Below are 6,895 nucleotides of genomic sequence, written 5' to 3'. Positions count from 1 at the left end.
GAGAGCAACTCAGGAAAGCCTAAGATTTGTAGCCTCCAACTTATCAACTAAACACCACCACCACCAAAATAGGGGGACGCTAGTTCTCTCCTTGGACTGATATCTGCTGGCAGGTTACTGTAACATCCAGATACATATGTGCTTCCAGGCAAGAAAGCATGAAAGTAGAATTCAAACTCACAGTAGAGCTTTCTCCAGCTTAATTTATTTATTAACAGGAAAGTAGAATTTATTGGTGGGCATGAGTAAGGAGGGGCCAATGCCAAGCTCTCATGAGTGTAGGGCCCACCATCGGTCCAGAGGGCCAGGATTAGGCATTGACCCCACAGTCAATGGGATGACCTGCTTTTCTGCCACCATGTTTTCAAATTCATCCGCATTCAGCTCCACTGCTTGGAGATTGAGATCTTCTGGTACCTGGGGAACTTGAACTTGGCCCTGTGAAGGGCCTCAGTCACGTGCTCCTTGCTCTGCAGCTTGGTGTGGATGGACATTACAACTTGGCCAATGTTGATCCTGGCCACTGCGCCCTGGGGTTTCCCAAAGGCACACATTTGTCTGGAGCATAGACTGGGGGTACCATGCCAGTCAGGAATGTCCACTGGAAGGGGTTGTCTCCAAGGTCTCTTAGGGCAACCTGTACGGGCAACAGGCTGCCTGCACTACCAGGGAGGCTGCTCTTTGCAGCTATGCCCCAACTTTAAGTAAAAAATTTTACCCTGAGTTAGAAGGGCTCAGATAATTCTGCATAAAACTTCTTGAGTGAAAGTCACTCAGTCGTGTCCTACTCTTTGCGACCCCATGGACTATAGGGTCTATGGGGTTCTCCAGGCCAGAATATTGGAGTGGGTAGCCTTTCCCTTCTCTAGGGGATCTTCCCACCCATGGATCGAACCCAGGTCTCCTGTATTGCAGGTGGATTCTTTACCAACTGAGCTATCATGGAAGCCCCAAAACTTCTTTAAATAAAAACCAATATAGAAGTCTACTTTGCAAACTAGAAGGTACTTCTAAGAAGAGTAAACTCTACTTCAGTGGCCCCCACTCTCAGACAATGAGAGTTACAGCTGATAAAAGCCATGGCCCTAAGAACAGCTTGTTGGCTTTCATCAAGGGCAAGGAAGAGGGAGAAGGAGGGTGTTGAAAGGGACAGAATGGTGAGGGAAGGCTCATGTTCATGGGGATTCACTAATATGTCAGGGCCTGTGTTGACTACTTTCCATGTATTTTCTCACTTAACAACCAAATGGAGTTGGTGTCAGCCTCCTTTATTTATTTATTTTTTTACTTTACAATATTGTATTGGTTTTGCCATACATCAACATGCATCCGCCACGGGTGTACATGTGTTCCCATCCTGAAACCCCCTCCCACCTCCCTCCCCATACCATCCCTCTGGGTCATCCCAGTGCACCAGCCCCAAGCCTCCTGTATCCTGCATCGAACCTGGACTGGCGATTCGTTTCTTATATGATATTATACATGTTTTAATGCCATTCTCCCAAATCATCCCCCGCCCCCTTCTCCCACAGAGTCCAAAAGACTGTTCTATACATCTGTGTCTCTTTTACTGTCTCGCATACAGGGTTGTTGTTACCATCTTTCTAAATTCCGTATATATGCGTTAGTATACTGTATTGGTGTTTCTTTCTGGCTTACTTCACTCTGTATAATAGGCTCCAGTTTCATCCACCTCATTAGAACTGATTCGAATGTATTCTTTTTAATGGCTGAGTAATACTCCATTGTTTATATGTGCCACAGCTTTCTTATCCATTCATCTGCTGATGGACATCTAGATTGCTTCCATGTCCTGGCTATTATAAACAGTGCTGAGATGAACATTGGGGTACACGTGTCTCTTTCAATTCTGGTTTCCTTGGTGTGTATGCCCAACAGTGGGATTGCTGGGTCATATGGCAGTTCTATTTCCACTTTTTTAAGGAATCTCCACAGTGTTCTCCATAGTGGCTGTACTAGTTTGCATTCCCACCAACAGTGTAAGAGGGTTCCCTTTTCTCCACATCCTCTCCAGCATTTATTGCTTGTAGACTTTTGGATTGCAGCCATTCTGACTGGCTTGAAATGGTACCTCATTGTGGTTTTGATTTGCATTTCTCTGATAATGAGTGATGTTGAGCATCTTTTCATGTGTTTGTTAGCCATATGTATGTCTTCTTTGGAGAAATGTCTATTTAGTTCTTTGGCCTATTTTTTGATTGGGTCATTTATTTTTCTGGAGTTGAGCTGCAGGAGTTGCTTGTATATTTTTGAGATTAGCTGTTTGTCAGTTGCTTCATTTGCTATTATTTTTTCCCATTCTGAAGGCTGTCTTTTCACCTTGCTTATAGTTTCTTTTGTTGTGCAGAAGCTTTTAAGTTTAATTAGGTCCCATTTGTTTATTTTTGCTTTTATTCCCAATATTCTGGGAGGTGGGTCATAGAGGATCCTGCTGTGATGTATGTTGGAGAATGTTTTGCCTATGTTCTCCTCTAAGAGTTTTATAGTTTCTGGTCTTATGTTTAGATCTTTAATCCATTTTGAGTTTATTTTTGTGTATGGTGTTAGACAGTGTTCTAGTTTCATTCTTTTACAAGTGTTTGACCAGTTTTCCCAGCACCACTTGTTAAAGAGATTGTCTTTTCTCCATTGTATGTTCTTGCCTCCTTTGTCAAAGATAAGGTGTCCATAGGTGCGTGGGTTTATCTCTGGCCTTTCTATTTTGTTCCATTGATCTATATTTCTGTCTTTGTGCCAGTACCATACTGTCTTGATGACTGTGGCTTTGTAGTAGAGCCTGAAGTCAGGCAGGTTGATTCCTCCAGTTCCATTCTTCTTTCTCAAGATAGCTTTGGCTATTCGAGGTTTTTTGTATTTCCATACAAATTGTGAAATTATTTGTTCTAGCTCTGTGAAGAATACCGCTGGTAGCTTGATAGGGATTGCATTGAATCTATAGATTGCTTTGGGTAGTATACTCATTTTCACTATATTGATGCTTCCGATCCATGAACATGGTATATTTTTCCATCTATTAGTGTCCTCTTTGATTTCTTTCATCAGTGTTTTATAGTTTTCTATATATAGGTCTTTAGTTTCTTTAGGTAGATATATTCCTAAGTATTTTATTTTTTTCGTTGCAATGGTAAATGGAATTGTTTCCTTAATTTCTCTTTCTGTTTTCTCATTGTTAGTGTATAGGAATGCAAGGGATTTCTGTGTGTTGATTTTATATCCTGCAACTTTACTATATTCATTGATTAGTTCTAGTAATTTTCTGGTGGAGTCTTTAGGGTTTTCTATGTAAAGGATCATGTCATCTGCAAACAGTGAGAGTTTTACTTCTTCTTTTCCAATTTGGATTCCTTTTATTTCTTTTTCTGCTCTGATTGCTGTGGCCAAAACTTCCAAAATGATGTTGAATAGTAGTGGTGAGAGTGGGCACCCTTGTCTTGTTCCTGACTTTAGGGGAAATGCTTTCAATTTTTCACCATTGAGGATAATGTTTGCTGTGGGTTTGTCATTTATAGCTTTTATTATGTTGAGGTATGTTCCTTCTATTCCTGCTTTCTGGAGAGTTTTTATCATAAATGGATGTTGAATTTTATCAAAGGCTTTATCTGCATCTATTGAGATAATCATATGGCTTTTATTTTTCAATTGTTAATGTGGTGTATTACATTGATTGATTTGTGGATACTGAAGAATCCTTGCATCCCTGGGATAAAGCCCACTTGGTCATGGTGTATGATCTTTTTAATGTATTGTTGGATTCTGATTGCTAGAATTTTATTAAGGATTTTTGCATCTATGTTCATCAGTGATATTGGCCTGTAGTTTTCTTTTTTTTGTGGGATCTTTGTCAGGTTTTGGTATTAGGGTGATGGTGGCCTCATAGAATGAGTTTGGAAGTTTACCTTCCTCTGTGATTTTCTGGAAGAGTTTGAATAGGATAGGTGTCAGCTCTTCTCTAAATTTTTGGTAGAATTCAGCTGTGAAGCCATCTGGACTTGGGCTTTTATTTGCTGGAAGATTTCTGATTACAGTTTCAATTTCTGTGCTTGTGATGGGTCTGTTAAGATTTTCTATTTGTTCCTGGTCCAGTTTTGGAAAGTTGTACTTTTCTAAGAATTTGTCCATTTCTTCCACGTTGTCCATTTTATTGGCATATAATTGCTGATAGTAGTCTCTTATGATCCTTTGTATTTCTGTGTTGTCTGTTGTGATTTCTCCATTTTCATTTCTAATTTTATTGATTTGATTTTTCTCCCTTTGTTTCTTGATGAGTCTGGCTAATGGTTTGTCAGTTTTATTTATCCTTTCAAAGAACCAGCTTTTGGCTTTGTTGATTTTTGCTATGGTCTCTCTCTCTCTCTCTCTTTTTTTTTTTTGCATTTATTTCTGCCCTAATTTTTAAGATTTGTTTTCTTCTACTAACCCTGGGGTTCTTCATTTCTTCCTTTTCTAGTTGCTTTAGGTGTAGAGTTAGTTTCTTGAGGTATGCCTGTATTGCTTGAGGCAAGCCTGTATTGCTATGAACTTTCCCCTTAGCACTGCTTTTACAGTGTCCCATAGGTTTTGGGTTGTTGTGTTTTCATTTTCATTCGTTTCTATGCATATTTTGATTTCTTTTTTGATTTCTTCTGTAATTTGTTGGTTATTCAGCAGCATGTTGTTCAGCCTCCATATTTTGGAATTTTTAATATTTTTTTCTCCTGTAATTGAGATCAAATCTTACTGCATTGTGGTCAGAAAAGATGCTTGGAATGATTTCAATTTTTTTGAATTTACCAAGGCTAGATTTATGGCCCAGGATGTGATCTATCCTGGAGAAGGTTCCATGTGCACTTGAGAAAAAGGTGAAATGCATTGTTTTGGGGTGAAATGTCCTATAAATATCAATTAGGTCTAACTGGTCTATTGTATCATTTAAAGTCTGTGTTTCTTTGTTAGTTTTCTGTTTAGTTGATCTATCCATAGTTGTGAGTGGGGTATTAAAGTCTCCCACTATTATTGTGTTATTGTTAATTTCCCCTTTCATACTTGTTAGCATTTGTCTTACATATTGCAGTGCTCCTATGTTGGGTGCATATATATTTATAATTGTTATATCTTCTTCTTGGATTGATCCTTTGATCATTATGTAGTTTCCTTTTTGACTCGTTTTACAGCCTTTGTTTTAAAGTCTATTTTATCTGATATGAATATTGCTACTCCTGCTTTCTTTTGATCTCTATTTGCATGGAATATCTTTTTCCAGCCCTTCACTTTCAGTCTGTATGTGTCCCCTGTTTTGAGATGGGTCTCTTGTAGACAACATATATAGGGGTCTTGTTTTTGTATCCATTCAGCCAGTCTTTGTCTTTTGGTTGGGGCATTCAACCCATTTACGTTTAAGGTAATTATTGATAAGTATGATCCCGTTGCCATTTACTTTATTGTTTTGGGTTTGAGTTTATACACCGTTTTTGTGTCTCCTTTCTGGAGAATATCCTTTAGCATTTGTTGGAGAGCTGGTTTGGTGGTGCTGAATTCTCTCAGCTTTTGCTTGTCGGTAAAGCTTTTGATTTCTCCTTCATATTTGAATGAGATCCTTGCTGGGTACAGTAATCTGGGCTGTAGGTTATTTTCTTTCATCATTTTAGGTATGTGTTGCCATTCCCTCCTGGCCTGAAGAGTTTCTATTGAGAGATCAGCTGTTATCCTTATGGGAATCCCCTTGTGTGTTATTTGTTGTTTTTCCCTGGCTGCTTTTAATATTTGTTCTTTGTGTTTGATCTTTGATTAATATGTGTCTTGGGGTGTTTTGCCATGGGTTTATCCTGTTTGGGACTCTCTGGGTTTCTTGGACTTGGGTGATTATTTCCTTCCCCATTTTAGGGAAGTTTTCAACTATTATCTCCTCAAGTATTTTCTCATGGTCTTTCTTTTTGTCTTCTTCTTCTGGGACTCCTATGATTCGAATGTTGTGGCATTTAATAATTGTCCTGGAGGTCTCTAAGATTGTCCTCATTTCTTTTAATTAGTTTTTCTTTTTTCCTCTCTGATTCATTTATTTCTACCATTCTATCTTCTAATTAACTAATCCTATCTTCTGCCTCTGTTATTCTACTATTTGTTGCCTCCAGAGTGTTTTTGATCTCATTTATTGCATTATTCATTATATATTGACTCTTTTTTATTTCTTCTAGGTCCTTGTTAAACCTTTTTTGCATTTTCTCAATCCTTGTCTCCAGGCTATTTATCCGTGATTCCATTTTTATTTCAAGATTTTGGATCATTTTCACTATCATTATTCAGAATTCTTTATCAGGTAGATTCCCTATCTCTTCCTCTTTGGTTTGGTTTGGTGGGCATTTATCCTGTTCCTTTATCTGCTGGGTATTCCTCTGTCTCTTCATCTTTATATTGCTGATTTTGGGGTGTCCTTTCTGTATTCTGGCAGTTTGTGGAGTTCTCTTTATTATGGAGTTTCCTCGCTGTGGGTGGGGTTGTATCAGTGGCTTGTCAAGGTTTCTTGGTTAGGGAAGCTTGTGCCGATGTTCTGGTGGTGGAGCTGTATTTCTTCTTTCTGGAGTGCAATGAAGTGTCTAGTAATGAGTTTTGAGATGTCAGTGGATTTGGAGTAACTTTGGGCAGCCTGTATATTGACACTCAGGGCTGTGTTCCTGTGTTGCTGGAGAATTTGTGTGGTATGTCTTGCTCTGGAACTTGTTGGCCCTTGGGTGGTGCTTAGTTTCAGTGTAGGTATGGAGGCGTTTGATGAGCTCCTATCGCTTAATGTTCCCTGGAGTCAGATGTCCTATGACGTTCTCAGGATTTGGACTTAAGCCTCCTGCTTCTGGTTTTCAGTCTTATTTTTATAGTAGTCTCAAGAATTCTCCTTCTATACAGC

The 6,895-nt window shown here is 39.0% G+C and overlaps 1 pseudogene; it reads right to left on the bottom strand.

The window, feature by feature from the left end:
- Positions 1-609: 609 nt before the first annotated feature.
- LOC133260869 (small nucleolar RNA SNORA70) lies at positions 610-735 on the bottom strand (annotated as a pseudogene).
- Positions 736-6,895: the final 6,160 nt, after the last annotated feature.

The sequence above is a fragment of the Bos javanicus genome, chromosome 14, assembly GCF_032452875.1.
Source record: "Bos javanicus breed banteng chromosome 14, ARS-OSU_banteng_1.0, whole genome shotgun sequence".
Classification (NCBI taxonomy): domain Eukaryota; kingdom Metazoa; phylum Chordata; class Mammalia; order Artiodactyla; family Bovidae; genus Bos; species Bos javanicus.
This window is presented reverse-complemented; position numbering and strand designations above follow the sequence as displayed.